The 16,235-nt window shown below is 39.3% G+C and overlaps 1 protein-coding gene across 2 annotated transcripts in view; it reads left to right on the top strand.

Annotated features, from left to right (window-relative positions):
* LOC133654110 (protein SON) overlaps window positions 1-16,235 on the top strand; it is a 188,093-nt gene that overhangs the window by 101,988 nt on the left and 69,870 nt on the right. The window lies entirely within an intron of this gene.

Genomic DNA, 16,235 nt, shown 5'->3' with positions numbered 1-16,235 from the left:
CAATTACTTTCATCTTTTAACGTTGATGTTCTAGGTAATTTAATGTTCAGTAATTGTATATCATAGGCCAATATAAGCTTTGGCTTCCGCCTATTCTTTTTTCGGTCATTCTTTTTTCTTTTCTTTTCTGTGTGTAAATGTGTATGATTGTTAATATGTCTAATTTACTGTTAAACTGCTCACACAAATTGGTTGATGGTTGATTACATGACCAAAATAAACTTATTTCATCTATTCATTCATTATCTATCGCACTCATAGTTTTATTCCATTTTGCATGTAATTATTCCTATTGATTTCTTCCCATTTCACTCAAGCAACTAAACAAACAAATAAACAAACTTGCAGCTAACCACAATCAACAGCATACTATTTACGAATCCAAAATAATCAGTCTTATAAAATAATTTTAGCTTTAGATATGATTTAGGGCAGTGGTTTTCAACCTTTTTTTCCAGTAAATTAAAGAAATAAAATACAGCATAATGTCATTATTTTCTGATTTATTAAATTGTATAACAGTGCACCATATTGCTCATTTGTTGTGGTCTTACTTGACTTATTTGGACAAACAAAAAAATGAGAATAACTAAACGTTTTTTTTTTAATTAAACAACTGATTGAATTATAATAAAGATTTCTATACATATAATCAATCATCAACCTTCTTTGGATATTGTAATAAAGATCCATCTGGGCTCGTGAACTTAATTCTAAATATTTATTTTGTTGAAGAATTATTCTTCTATAATTATATTTATAAAGGATTTTGAATTGTCGCTATTTTAAAATATTTAAAATCTCAGGTACCCCTTGGCATACCTTCAAGTACCTCCCTTTTTTGTCCGGGCGGAAACACCATACCCTCCTTTGAGAACTACTGGTTTAGCCTATAAAAAATCCTTTGTCTCATACATCATTACACTGTACAACTCCTCTTTGGGGGGGCTAGGATGACAGGGAATGCAAAACAATAACAGTGCAATACTTTTTTATATCATGGTCGTTAATGCCTAGTTTCTCTTTTAATAGAATCTATTTTGTTTCCATTTATACCCTTAGTAGTTACTGTTTACTTTTTAGTTCTTCTTCCAAAGGGAACTCTCCTGAAGGAATCAATAACGTTTTATCTGTCTATCTATCTATCTATTACTAACCCGAGCACAATTCGTGACGTCATGCTCATCTTGCAGACAGTTATTTCCATTTAGTTTTATTCTCTATTTGTAATTCTACATGCACCAATGTCACATAAAAATTTGCTTTCTTTGTTATTTATTTACATTATTATTTCTGGTTTACTTGCTGTCTGTTTACTTAAGTTCTCATATTTTGGTCTGTCTTCCTTCTGATTAGAATTTGTTTAACGCTTCTCTACGTTTTGTTTTGACAATGGCGCTGAGTGGCTCTTATCTGTACTTCTTCAGACTCTGTTTCACAAAAGCCTTTAGATGTATTAGAATATAAATTTAACTTTTATTTTATTGTGTTTATTCCTAAAAAAAAATTAAAATGTCAATGTATGATCAATTTATCTTTATCAAATTTAAATTCAATATTATTAATTTATTTGTTGTATAACTATTAATTCAAAGTTACAATGTGTCCTAATCTATGATGTTCGTGCGTGTGTGTTTGTCTCAACTTCCACACAGAAACTGGATGGATCAGATAAGCAACAAGGCTGTACCAAAAAAAAATACTAGACATATAAATGAATGATGAATTAAACAATGTTTCAATGTCCCACAATCCGTATTTATTTATTGATATTTAAACGTGTAATTTTCCATATATCTATTATTTTACTGGACTTAGCAAGCACCTACTACTAGCACACTCTACAGACCGAGAATAACTGTTCAACCACACTTAGTAATGCCAAGCTAGATGCTAACCTAGCCTTACTATGCCTCAGTAAGCAAACTTTTGCTAACCTAACCCAATGCTATGCTAACACAATGCTAACCCAGCTCAATGCTATCAGTGTCACTCCTCTTCGAACCAATGCCTCACGCAGCTGTCACTCACACAGCCTCGTCACACGCACACACTCTTATCTCAAAATGTCTCCCAGCTTTTTTTTATTTTTTTATATGCGTCACACAGTCACTCACACACAGAGAATTTACCAGCACAGTTAAAAGTAAATGCAATAGACAACTATTTTTCTCATCCAGAAGCACAGCTGTATCATATCAGAACCTTAATAATAAGAACAACATTTATCATTCACTCTTAGATGGACAAATAGTCAAGTTTAAGGAGGGTATTCTGGACTTCCCTGCTTAGGCTGCTGCCCCCGCGATCCAACCTCAGAGAGCGGAATAAGATAATTAAATGGATAAATCATTCACTCATATGTTTTCTGTACATAAACTTTGTCTACTTTCTCACACGCACACACATTTTAGACAATTTCCAGACTTTTACAGATAGCGGGGCTGTGAAAAAAGCGTGAGGGGAGGTTGCGAGAGGGGGGGAAAGGAAGGGGAGGGTTAAACCAGACAAGAAACCAGGTGCTACACAAAAGTTATTAAAATACGCAGATATATATATATTAATTAAAAAAAAACACACATTTTTCCCACAAACCACGCCCCCCTGGTCCGGACCAATATAAACAACTAATGCACGCGTGCTTTTGTGTAATCGGCCGTCTCATTAACAAACACAGGTCCCATCATTACTCATACAACGGCGATTAACCCGTTCCAGCGGAGCAGCTCCTGGTTTTACTCCCTGACCAATACACGGCAACAGCATAAAAGCACCATAGAGTCACTGATAATCACCCAATGCTCTACAGTCATCATGTTTTGGTCAGTTCCATACAGTTTCACCAAAGCTTCACCAAAGCTCCACCAAAGCTCTACCATATGCAGCCCGATCAATATCCATCTATACTGCAGCCAATTAAACAGAACGTCGTGACAAATACAGCTCAGTTGATCTCCTTTACCGGAGTCACCAAACGGTCACCCAAAATGAGGCTTTTCCAACGCTGCAGTTTCCACATAAAGAGATATGTCGCACATTCATAGACTTCATAAATTTGTATGGGCCAAATGTCACATCAGTTAGCAAAACCCTGCCTTAAATTTAGCTGTATCCAACTCTGGCTAATTCTGATGCACTTGCAGAAAGAAGCATCCTCTGCCAGCAACGACAGAGGATGAAGAGGTTAAGAGAAATTTTTCGTCTCACATAGTCTATGCTTCTACTCTCCAAACCACCAAAATTCTATCAACTATCCCCTCATGTTAAAAACAAGAAATCACAAGTTTTCAACAAACACACAGACAAATGATCACATATAAAACAACTCAATCCAACCATAATTTACCCCATTCCAGGTTGTTTTTGGAGAACCTGACTAAACCTATCTTTTATCAAAAATAGATTCAGCAATTAGTCTTATCGATCTGGCTCTCTCCAGGCAGAAAATGTTTACACTTTAAGCAAAACGCTTACCTTGTATTAGATGCGCGCGTGCAGCACACTGTCTGCCTGACAGAGAGAGCGAGAGCGGCTGTCGACCTGTAGCTTCTAAACCATCCTGTTCGTGACGCCAATTTGTGTAGTGGATTGTCCGAAGCTTAAGCAGGCAACAAAAGTAGTTTAGTACAACAAATTTATTTACCCATTATCAGAAGTGCAGGTTGAATTAAGTTGTCCGTGCAAGCAGACACAATGTACTCCAGAGCACACAAGACACACACAAGCCAAAATCACCCTCGAGTTCCGGTCTTCTGCCATTTTTTATATGTCTGTTGTGCGTCATCGTTCCTTATTGAGTGCGTCAATGTCGTGTTTTGCTTTTCCTATCTGTTCCATAACAACTCAAATCCTTTAGACAGTCAACACATTCTATAGACAGGTTGGCACGACTTAATATTCACTTTTGTCCCACAACTGGTCCATTCATTGGCACAAAAATACAAGAGTATTGAAAATGAGCGGACATTCTTAAAAGACAAGAAATATAGGTCAAAAGGTCAGAAATTCTACTACAATTAATAATTCCTCTAATGTTATTTCATCAAAAAGATACTAATTTGGAGGGCAGTATCCGTCATATATACAGTCGTATCTGTGTTAAATAGAACCCAGTTGTAGCTGGGATGCGTTGTCTTTAATTTCCTTTCTAATGAGTTAAATTTTCTTACTAAAGAAATTCATAAAGTTACCTGCCGAGTGGGTGGAGCTACTGGGAGGAGTCCCTTGTTGGGTTAGCGATGCTACTGTACTAAACAAAAATGTAGGATCGTTTTTGTTGAGGCGGATGAGATTTGAGTAATATTTAGCTTGAGCTAAGGTAAGCATGCGTTTATAAGTTATTAAACTATCACTCCATGCTTGATGGAAAACCTCAAGTTTAGTCGTGCGCCATTTGCGTTCCAGCTTTCTACATGATTATTTATGAGCTCTAGTTTGTTTTGTAAACCATGGGGTACGCCTTTTAGGGGCCCTTTTTTGCTTTAGCGGTGCTATACTATCAATGGTTTCGCGCAGGGCGTCGTCAAAGTTGTTAGTGAGGTTATCAATAGAGCCCACATAATTTGGGAATGGTGCCATTACCGAAGGCAGTAGGTCAGCAAGAGTCATCGTTGTGACAGCATTAATGTTGCGGCTGCTATAGCAGTTATTATTATTATTAGATTGTTGACAATGAGTCAGAACTTCAAATTTTATAAGGTAATGATCGGACATTACTTTAGTATACGGGAGTATCTTAACTTTGGAGGTGGTGACACCCCTGACAAGCACTAGATCTATCGTATTACCGTTGCGATGCGCAGGTTCATTTATTATTTGTGTAAGACCACAGCTATCAATTATAGTCTGGAGCGCCACGCACTGAGGGTCCGATGGGGTATTCATATGGATATTAAAGTCCCCCATTATGATTATATTGTCGGCGTGCGTCACTAGATCAGCAACGAACTCTGAGAATTCACTGATAAAGTCCGAATACGGCCCTGGGGGGCGGTAGATAACAGCCAGGTTGAGAGGGAGCAGTGTGACAGACCTCATAGTAAGCACCTCAAATGATTTATATTTGTTATTTAGGTTAGGGGTAAGGTTAACGTTTTTATTGTATATTAGTGCTACCTCAGTAGAATGCATGTCTACCTCTGACACAGTCACAACAAAAAAAACATTATGTGAGTTGTGTATTATTCGACGAGAATTGCTATGTGTGCAGGGATTATCCAGCCTGGTGCTGGCTAGTTCTAGTTTAACTGACTCCTCACCCGGACTAGCAGACTCTGTAATTGCCTGTGACCGGGCTTGCTCTAGTGCAGTTAGTCAAGTGTGACTCAAACAGCAGTCTATGTTCCTATACAGGATGATGGCGCCTTTCTGGTTAGGGTGAAGGCCGTCTCTCATCAGCAAGCCTGGTTTGCCCCAGAAAGAGGGCCAATTATCAATAAACATTAGTCCCTGTTGTCTACAGAAACTAGACAGCCACTTGTTAAGCGAGACTAATCTGCTATATCTCTCATCATTGCCTCTCGCAGGCAGGGGGCCAGAGACAACCCTAGGGGTTCGGTGAGTCGGCCTCAGGGGTTCGGCGGAGGTCAAGACACACCCGACTCATTGTGTAAATAAAAACTTCTCCCTATCGGCGTATTACGAATATGGCAACAGCAGAAGTTAGACTGATTTGCAGGTGTGTAATTTGTTGTGAGTTTATGTTTATGTTGCTTTTGTTGTTTGAACAAGGTGATGTTCATGCACGGTTCATTTTGTGCACCAGTAAAAAACATGGTAACACTTTAGTATGGGGAACATATTCACCAATAATTAGTTACTTATTATCATGCAAATTAATAGCATATTGGCTCTTAACTAGTCATTATTAAGTACTTATTAATGCCTTATTCTAGGTGGCCTTATTATAACCCTAACCCTCTAACCCTAACCCTAACCAACTAACTCTAAATTAAGTCTTTGTTACTTAGAATGTTCCCCTAGTGTCCAAAAAACTCTAAATTAAGTCTTTGTTACTTAGAATATGTTCCCCATACTAAAGTGTTACCAAAAACATATACATTTGTTTTGAATTTGAAAAAAAAAAAAACATTTTATTTTTCACTAAAGAAGGGTTCGGTGAATGCGCATATGAAACTGGTGGGGTTCGGTACCTCCAACAAGGTTAAGAACCACGGTTCTAGCGAGATCACAAGTCCTGGCTATGTTTCTCTTTGTCATCTCTGACTGTCTCATCCTAGGTCATTGGAGCCAACGTGTACAACTATATTCGCATAACTAGTGGTGCCATTAGCCTGTCGTACGAGTTTACTAGGCCTGTTGCGAGTTAGCTCCCTAAGATTGGCTTCAATGTCAGGTGCTCTGGCCCCGGGAATACACTTAATTGTGGCTGGTTTGCTAAGCGTTGTGTTTCGGGTGATGGAGTCCCCTATGACTAAGGTGTGGTGCCCGGTAGACTGGGGTGTAGGACTAGCTAAAGGGCTAAATCTTATGCGTCTCAACCGGTACACCGTAGCTTATAGGCCGCTTAGGACTACTATAAACTGGGCTAGTTAGCTCGCTACAGCTAACACTAGCAGATGTGTCCACAACATCTAAAGTTACGAGATTACTCTGCTCTAACTGGCGGACACGCCCATCTAACAGAGCCAGCCTATCCATGAGTAAGGTGAACGACGCGCAGGAAGCCATACTCACGGTATTTTCTATCACCGAGTGAAGTTCCTGCTGTCTTCCGGGAAGTGGTCGCGGTGTGCGGGGGTAGATTCCTTCCAGCCGACGACCGGCGCCGCCTTTCTCCGCGCTAGCTTCGTTAGCTTAGCAGCTAATTAGCTGAGGGAGGGGTGGTGAGACAGAGATCGGGTGATTTGCAAGTTAAATAGGACTACTAAATATGTTTGGGAAGTAGTAAAGAAAGCTGCAAAACAATTAAAAGCACACACATAGAACGATACTAAGCTTTTTCGCAACAGCAAGCAGTCAGCGAGTACTTCCGACGCTACATTGTTTATGTACACTCAAACACACTAAAAATAGTTGTTCGCTTTGACCAACATTAAAAAAACAACAGTCTTGTTCACGATTGGGGGTGGAGTGGATCTTGAGATCGACAGGTGGATCGGTGCGGCGTCTTCAGTAATGCGGACGCTGTATCAATCCGTTGTGGTGAAGAAGGAGCTGAGCCAAAAGGCAAAGCTCTCAATTTACCGGTCCATCTACGTTTCCATTCTCACCTATGGTCATGAGCTTTGAGTTATGACTGAAAAGACAAGATCACGAGTACAAGCGGCCGAAATTAGTTTCCTTTGCCAGGTGGCGGAGCGTTCCCTTAGATATAGGGTGAGAAGCTCTGTCATCCGGAAGGAGCTCAAAGTAAAGCCCTGCTCCTCCACATCTGGAGGAGCCAGATAAGGTCAGGATGCCACCCGAATGCCTCCCTAGGGAGGTGTTTAGGGCACCTCCGACTGGTAGGAGGCCACGGGGAAGACCCAGGACACGTTGGGAAGACTATGTCTCCCGGCTGGCCTGGGAACGCCTGGGATTCCCCGGGAGGAGCTGGACGAAGTGGCTGGGAAGAGGAAAGTCTGGGCTTCTCTGCTGAGGCTGCTGCCCCCGCGACCCAATCTCAGATAAGTGGAGGAAAACGGATGGATGGATGGGTTAGAGCAGGGGTGTCAAACTCAAATACAGAGTGGGCCAAAATTTAAAACTGAACAAAGCCGCGGGCCAAGGTTGAACAAATTAACCTTTTAATAGGAACCCAAACAAGTTTTGCATTCAATATTGAACAAGTAAGGCTTATATAACTTTATAGTGACCTGCAAAATCGAGTTTCAAATAATAATAATGATGATTAAAAAATATCAATGGCATATCAAATAAAATTTAAATAAAAATTGAATGCCTCTTTTCTATTTTCAGCCTTCTTAGGTAAATATCAAAATAAACTTTTTCCTCAGGCTAATAATAAATTTGAAAATAAAATAACAATAATGAAAGAATCAAACATTCAAGCATTGAAGTAGCAAGAGAAAGTGCATGAATAAATTGTTTATTTTTGCTCAGTTTGCTACATTGATATGCTTTAACACTGAATATGGAACAAGCAACGCTTATATAACTTAATAGTGCAAAATCAACTTTCAAAAAACAAACGAAAAAACATCCATGGTATATTAAATAAAATGTAAATAAAACATTTAATGCCTCTTTTCTATTTGCAGCCTTCCGAGGTAAATATCAACATTAACTTTTTCCACAGGCTAATAAATTTGAAAATAAAATCACAATGAATAAATCAACCATTCAGGCCTTTTTACTGCTCAGTTTGCGACACACTGATCTAATCTGATGTGCCCAAACCAGATACCCTAGCGTCCGGGAAGAGTTAGTGCTGCAAGGGGTTCTGGGTATTTGTTCTGTTGTGTTAAGGTGCGGATGTTCTCCCGAAATGTGTTTGTCATTCTTGTTTGGTGTGGGTTCACAGTGTGGCGCATATTTGTAACAGTGTTAAAGTTGTTTATGCGGCCGCCCTCAGTGTGACCTGTATGGCTATTGATCAAGTATGCGTTGCATTCACTTATGTGTGTGTAGAAGCCGCATATATTATGTGACTGGGCCGGCACGCTGTTTGTATGGAGGAAAAGCGGACGTGACGACAGGCTGCAGAGGATGCTAAAGGTAGTGCCATTAAGGCACGCCTCCAATATTGTTGTCCGGGTGGAAATCGGGAGAATGGTTGCCTGCGGGCCAGGGTTTGACACCCATGGGTTAGAGCAGGGGTCACCAACCTTTTCGAAACCAAGAGCTACTTCTTGGGTACTGATTAATGCGAAGGGCTACCAGTTTGATACACACTTAAATAAATTGCCAGAAATAGCCAATTTGCTCAATTTACCTTTAACTCTATGTTATTATTGATAATTAATGATATTTATCTTTGTGGAAACACTGATCATCTTAATGATTTCTCACAATAAATATACTGTATATAGAAACAGATAAATATCCATATGCAACACTTTATTTTTATATTTTCTCTAAGTGCACATTTTTCAAATTGAACATTTTCAAATGATCACTTTTAAGACAGTCTTGTGAAATCACAATATCCCATTTTAACTAGCTAGCCACTAACATTTTTGAACAAATCATGAATTACTTTGCACCATGTTTGTACAAATAATAACTCATGTCAAATACAAAAGTCAACTCTCAAATTTTTAAATGAATCATGTCACACTTTGAACTGGACACCAAATCTGTTATCTGTTTCTTTTGTCAGTTAGTGAAGACCAAGTCTTTAAAATATTTTCTTGGATTTTTTAATTTTTTTTTAGTTTAGTCTCTCTTCGAATTAAAAATGTCAAGCAAAGCGAGACCAGCTTGCTAGTAAATAAATAACATTTAAAAAATAGAGGCAGCTCACTGGTAAGTGCTTGTCAAGTGTTTTGCTTTTTTCACTGTGCTTATCCCACACTTGAAGGGATGTACCAATGCTGAATGTGGCTTCTGGATTTCACTCAAAAGACCAGACCGTAGTTACTTTTTTCCTTTTATTTTCCTTTAGTTTGCAAGTTTTTCCAACGAAGAAACAGCTTATTTGTTGTTCTTTAGTCTTTTTAGCAGAGTTAGTAGACTTTAGTTTCTTTAGCTGTCATTAGCTGTCTTTAGTAGCCTTTAGCTTCTTTAGTAGGTGAAAAACCTTTAAGGACAAAACACCACAAGATTAACATGCTGTAAAAAATCAATCAATTATCAATCCCATAATTTACAATTATTAATCAGGCTATCAAACACTTAACAATTAAACAAGTGCAAGAAAATGGATTAATATTTTCCCTTTAAGTTAATTCAGATTTTAAATAAATTGTCTCAACATAAATGCACCAAGATACATATAAAATACATTTAACACCAGAAACACAATAGATAAATGCAGCAGAAAACCCAATATGCAAATAAATACCTAACCAATTAACCACCTATTTTAGATACATATTTAAAATCCATATCCAATACAAATATATTATTAAATTAGCAGTGAAACACTCAATCTTAAACGCTGTCTGCTGGTAGAAAAATACCCCTTTTCTATGCCCTCACTAGCAGCCAATGATCCAACACAGTTAAATCCAACACTTTAAGTTGAGCGACTTCACCCTCCTGATGAAGCAAACTGCTCCAACATTTATCAAACTAAGCAAAGAATATCAACACTTCCTTACCAAACAACAGTTACACAAAACACCGTGTGTATTTAGCCTCCAGACTAAGCACGCTACATCAATCAATCAATCAATGTTTATTTATATAGCCCTAAATCACAAGTGTCTCAAAGGGCTGTACAAGCCACAACGACATCTTCGGTACAGAGCCCACATACGGGCAAGGAAAACTCACCCCAGTGGGACGTCAATGTGAATGACTATGAGAAACCTTGGAGAGGACCGCATATGTGGGTAAACCCCCCCCCCCCTCTAGGGGAGACCGAAAGCAATGGATGTCGAGTGGGTCTGACATAATATTGTAAAAGTCCAACACATCAGCGAAAGTCCAGTCCATAGTGGGGCCAGCAGGAACCATCCCGAGCGGAGACGGGTCAGCAGCGTAGAGATGTCCCCATCCGATGGACAGGCTAGCGGTCCACCCCGGGTTGGGAGCAGAGTAGAAAAGAAAAGAAAAGAAACGGCAGATCAACTGGTCTAAAAAGGGAGTCTATTTAAAAGCTAGAGTATACAAATGAGTTTTAAGATGAGACTTAAATGCTTCTACTGAGGTAGCATCTCTAACTTTTACCGGGAGGCCATTCCATAGTATTGGAGCCCGAATAGAAAACGTTCTATAGACCGCAGACTTTTTTTGGGCTCTGGGAATCACTAATAAGCCGGAGTTCTTTGAACGCAGATTTCTTGCCGGGACATATGGTACAATACAATCGGCAAGATAGGCAGGAGCTTGACCGTGTAGTATTTTATACGTAAGTAGTAAAACCTTAAAGTCGCATCTTAGGTGCACAGGAAGCCAGTGCAAGTGAGCAAGTATAGGCGTAATATGATCAAACTTTCTTGTTTTTGTCAAAAGTCTAGCAGCCGCATTTTGTACCATCTGTAATCTTTTAATGATAGACAATACTCGTTTTGATACGCTCTAGTAAAATATTATGATCAACAGTATCGAAAGCGGCGCTAAGATCAAGAAGCAGCAACATAGATGACGCATCAGAATCCATCGTTAGCAATAGATCATTAGTCATTTTTGCGAGGGCTGTCTCCGTAGAGTGATTTGCCCTGAAAAGGTTCACAGAGATTGTTAGACGCTAAGTGTTCATTTAGCTGCTGTGCGACAATTTTTTAGAGGATTTTCGAGATAATGGTAGTTTACCATGAGGTCAGGATCGAGGTTAGGTCTTTTGAGTAGAGGATGAATAACCGCTTTTTTGAATGCTAGGGGAACAGTGCCAGAGGAAAGTGATAAGTTTATAATATTTAACACTGATGGACCTAATAATACAAAAAGCTCCTTGATAAGTTTCCCAGTAATTGGGTCAAGTGAACATGTTGTTTGTTTTGTCCCATTTACACATTTTAACGATTCCTCCAATGTTATTTCATCAAAGAGAGAGAAACTATTTTGGAGGGCAGTGTCCGTCGTATATACAGTCGTATCTGTGTTAATAGAACCCAGTTGTAGCTGAGATGCATTGTCTTTAATCTCTTTTCTAATGACTTCAATTTTCTTATTAAGGAAATTCATAAAGTCATCTGCTGAGTGGGTGGAGCTACTGGGAGGAGTCCCTTGTTGGGTTAGCGATGCTACTGTACTAAACAAACATTTAGGATCATTTTTGTTGAGGTGGATGAGATTTGAGTAATATTTAGCTTTAGCTGAGGTAAGCATGCGTTTATAAGTTATTAAACTATCACACCATGCTTGTTGGAAAACCTCAAGTTTAGTCGCACGCCATTTGCGTTCCAGCTTTCTACATGATCATTTCTGGGCTTTAGTTTCTTCTGTAAACCATGGGGTACGCCTTTTAGGGGCCCTTTTTAGCTTTAGCAGTGCTACACTATCAATGGTGTCGCGCAGGGCGTCGTTAAAGTTGTTAGTGACGTTATCAATTCATTCATTTTCATTTTCATGTTTATTTCGAATATGTAGACAAAACAAAAACAACAAATTTTGAAAAAAAACAACAAAAAAGCTATTCAAGAATGAATAACAAAAACAACAATAATAATAATAATAATAGTAATAATAAAAAGCAAAAGAAACAAGAAATGAAAATAAACATTTAATGTAAACATATCCGAAAAGGAGTGAGAAGAAGTAAAAACTTATGTACTCCCACCCCTCTTATTACTTACTGTATGTTTAATAATAATAATAATAGTATGTAAAAATGTTATGTCATATAAATACATATACACATATAAGTACGTACACATATATACATACATACACACATACATATATACATATATATATATATACATATACATATATATACATGTACATCCACAACACACATTTAACAAGTAACTATGAATGTGACACAACAGCGTGTATACATAGTATACATATACATACACATACAAACCTACTGACTCTTAGTGCAGTTCACTATATCCTGTGAACAATATATTTTTGTACATTCTTTTAAAAACATTGATGCTTGGACTTTGCTTATGTACTTCGCTCAGATTGTTCCACAATTTGACACCTGTGATGGAAATGCGAAAACTTTTCATGGTGGAATTTCTCATCTGAATTTTAAAATTGAGTTCTCTCCTCAAACTATGCCCCCCCTCACGTTCACTAAACATGTTTTGAATGTTCAGTGGTAACAAATGGTTCCTAGCCCACATAATTTGGGAATGGTGCCATTACCGAAGGCAGTAGGTCAGTAAGAGTCGTCGTTGTGGCAGCATTAATGTTGCGGCTGCTATAGTAGTTATTATTATTATTATTAGTTTGTTGACAATGAGTCAGAACTTCGAATTTTATAAGGTAATGATCGGACATTACTTTAGTGTACGGGAGTATCGTAACTTTAGAGGTGGTGACACCCCTGACAAGCACTAGATCTATCGTATTACCGTTGCGATGCGTGGGTTCATTTATTAACTATTACTTTAAATAGTTTCGACCATATCTAGGAATTGATACGACGGGAATTTTCAGATTGTTAGCTTGATGCTGCGAGAAACTGAACGCATCATAGTTAGCCACCTCAGTACAATGTATGTCTGCCTCTGACACCGTCACAAAAGAAAAAACATTATGTGAGTTGTGTTTTATTCTAAGAGAATTGCTATGTGTGCAGGGATTATCCAGCCTGGCGCCGGCTAGTTCTAGTTTAAATGACTTCTTACCCGGACACTCCACGCTTCTTTGGTTAGCTTTTCCCTTTGTTGTTAGCCCCGCTTCTGCTTCCGCTCACACCGGTCCCCGCTAGTACATGTAGCTACATGCACACAACTCCCTGCACCCCCCCCCCCCCCCCCATCTCACCAGCACAACAGGTGCGCCACACCCACAAAGAGAAATAAAGTGCTCTGTGTTATCTGTAATGAACCAAACCTTTCTCCACTCTGCGCTGGCGTCTTTTGTCCTCCTTTATTTGACACAGCTGTCTAATTACCGGGCTCGCGCACCAGCAGACGAGACGGGAGTGCGCCGCGTTATACCTGCGCGTGAACGTAAACTGATAATGCCGAATTATATACATTTCCTGGGGTTGCCTAGGTGAATAGGGATGTGGATGTGCTCTAAAATAAAATATAATTTTATTAAGTGGGGTTTGGCTGGTTGCCAAGTAGCCGCAGTTACGCACTCGCGCATCAGCTGACGAGAGTGCCGCTATTTGAGCTATTTTTAGAACAGGCCAGTGGGCGACTCATCTGGTCCTTACGGGTGACCTGGTGCCCGCGGGCGCCGCGTTGGTGACCCCTGGGTTAGAGTATTGGGTGGGACGCAACTGCATGACTACTTTGGCGCTATTATCTATGAATGTTATAATTTATAAATTATAACAGTCATAACTTCCTTCCACACGTGGCAATCTTCCTGAAAGTTTTGATTGTGGGTCACGATGTTGGGTGCGACACAACTATTCTGTCACTATGGCCCCATTATCGCCCTCTTCCTTACACATCCCCTGATCTTCCTGAAATTTTTGTGGTGAGTCGCGGTATCAGGAAGGTCATAACCACCAACGTCATCCATGTCGGCCGACTGAACCCCGTGGTGCAACAGGGGCGAGGGCCCATTCAACGGTTGAATCAGGGCCCGAACAGCGAAGCAAGCACCACAGATGCCATGCGAAGCACAGCAAGGATCCTATTATAACGGTCCTCTATTATTATTATTATTATTATTATTCTCCCCCTTAGATCTCCTTTTTAGGGCCTTAACATACATGAAAACACTTTTTTTTTTGGCGAGTGCGTCTAGTTTGCCGTACAACTTGATATTTTAGTGGTCCTGAACACGAACAATCAAAAACGGCTACACGGTGCCCCCTATAGGTTAGAAAAAATTAGCCTTTGGCACCCATTGCATGAAATTAATGAAATTAGGTGGAGACGTCATGGCAGGCCGCAGAAAAAAAGTCTCAAGAACCCATGTTCTGAAACAAACAGGAAATTTGATATTTTGAGTTTAAGCAGCCATTTTTGTGTAAAACCAGGAGTCGTACTAGACTCATTGTACTAGTTTTTGTGACTTTGACCAAATGAGCCCACATGAAAATGACAGTACATAGATGGGTGATGATAAATTTTGAACCGATTTACTCTACACCTCAGGATGTGGGCGGGTGATTCGCCAAACGACACGAACACCCTGAAGTGCCAGATGATCATACCAATTCATAGTGAGCGAAACTCGGCGGTGAAAACTCTTCCGGGCCATCAGCCATCAAACTGTCAATACTTCACATCAGATGATCGGATATCCTTCCTTGATTGTATTTAATGTATGATAAATGTGACACTCTAAAGTACCAGATAATCGTACCAATTCCCTGTGGGGTGAGACTGACGGTAGAAACTGTTCCTTGCCATCAGTCATCAAACTGTCAATACTTCACTTCAAATGATCGGATCCCCTTATTAACTTATATGATGGTTAAATGTCAATGTCTGCTCATTTGTAACACTTTGCTAACAACTCCAATGTCGCCATGTGGGCGGAGCCTTTGACACTCGCAAAACAACACATAATTGAATAACTTGGCTCCACAAGGTCAGACATTAATTATACTTAGCGTATATGATCAGGATGACACTAGGAGGACATTCACATGACACTTGCTTAATTACTAACAATGCCACCTAGTGGTAACAGGAAATGCCCCCAAAATTACTCGCCTCAACCATTAGCCTATTTCTCTGATATAATTTTAACAAATGACTTTAATGTTCATACAAGGCACATTGAACAGACTGATTACAGGGTTTTGCCTAAACTGCCAAGATACCTGTGGCGGTGAGGCCGTGGTTATGGGTGTGGTCACAATGACGTCTCGAGTAATTTGCTATGACGATATGATTTTCTTTAAAAAGGCTAAAAAAAAATGTATACATACATATAAAACAAATCTGTTTTTAATAATTAGTACAAACATATTTTTTTAGCGTTTTGTCACATTTTCAATTGTTGCTGCTTTTTGTACAAGGCACTTTACAGACTTTTAATGACTTTCTTTTTACAACTAGCAACAAATCTAGCATTTTCTTCTGGTGTTGTTATAGAGTGTACTTGTGTTTATAGACTCTACTTCTGTCCCTTGATGTCCCTGACAAAAGTAGAGAGCTGAAGCGAGCATGACGTCACACTTGCTACGCGCTGTTGTTCCAGTTGGACTTACTCTTCTTAAATCCACCACTGTCCTCTTAATATTTGCACATTTTGTAGATGGCTGTCCGCGGGTATATCTGCAATGTATATATATATATATATATATACCTATACATATATATATATAATGCTGCTCGCAGCCTCAATTGGTTCTTGAACATGGTTTGTAAATTGAAAAGTTTGTATAATGAAGAGTTTCTTCCTCACTGGCACTCAACAAGGGCAGACGCTCCCCTACCCTGTCCCTTATCGCTCTTTTTTGCTTCTTTTGTCTTGTCTTGTCTTAACTTTCTTGTTGCCCTTTTTGCACTGCTCTCCAAATCTAAACAATGCGACTAATTAACTGGCCTCTCAACAAAATTGACAAGATCTTG

This window comes from Entelurus aequoreus, linkage group LG07, assembly GCF_033978785.1.
Source record: "Entelurus aequoreus isolate RoL-2023_Sb linkage group LG07, RoL_Eaeq_v1.1, whole genome shotgun sequence".
NCBI classification, from domain to species: Eukaryota; Metazoa; Chordata; class Actinopteri; order Syngnathiformes; family Syngnathidae; genus Entelurus; species Entelurus aequoreus.
Note: the sequence above shows the minus strand (reverse complement) of the source record. Positions and strands in the feature narration are given on the sequence as shown.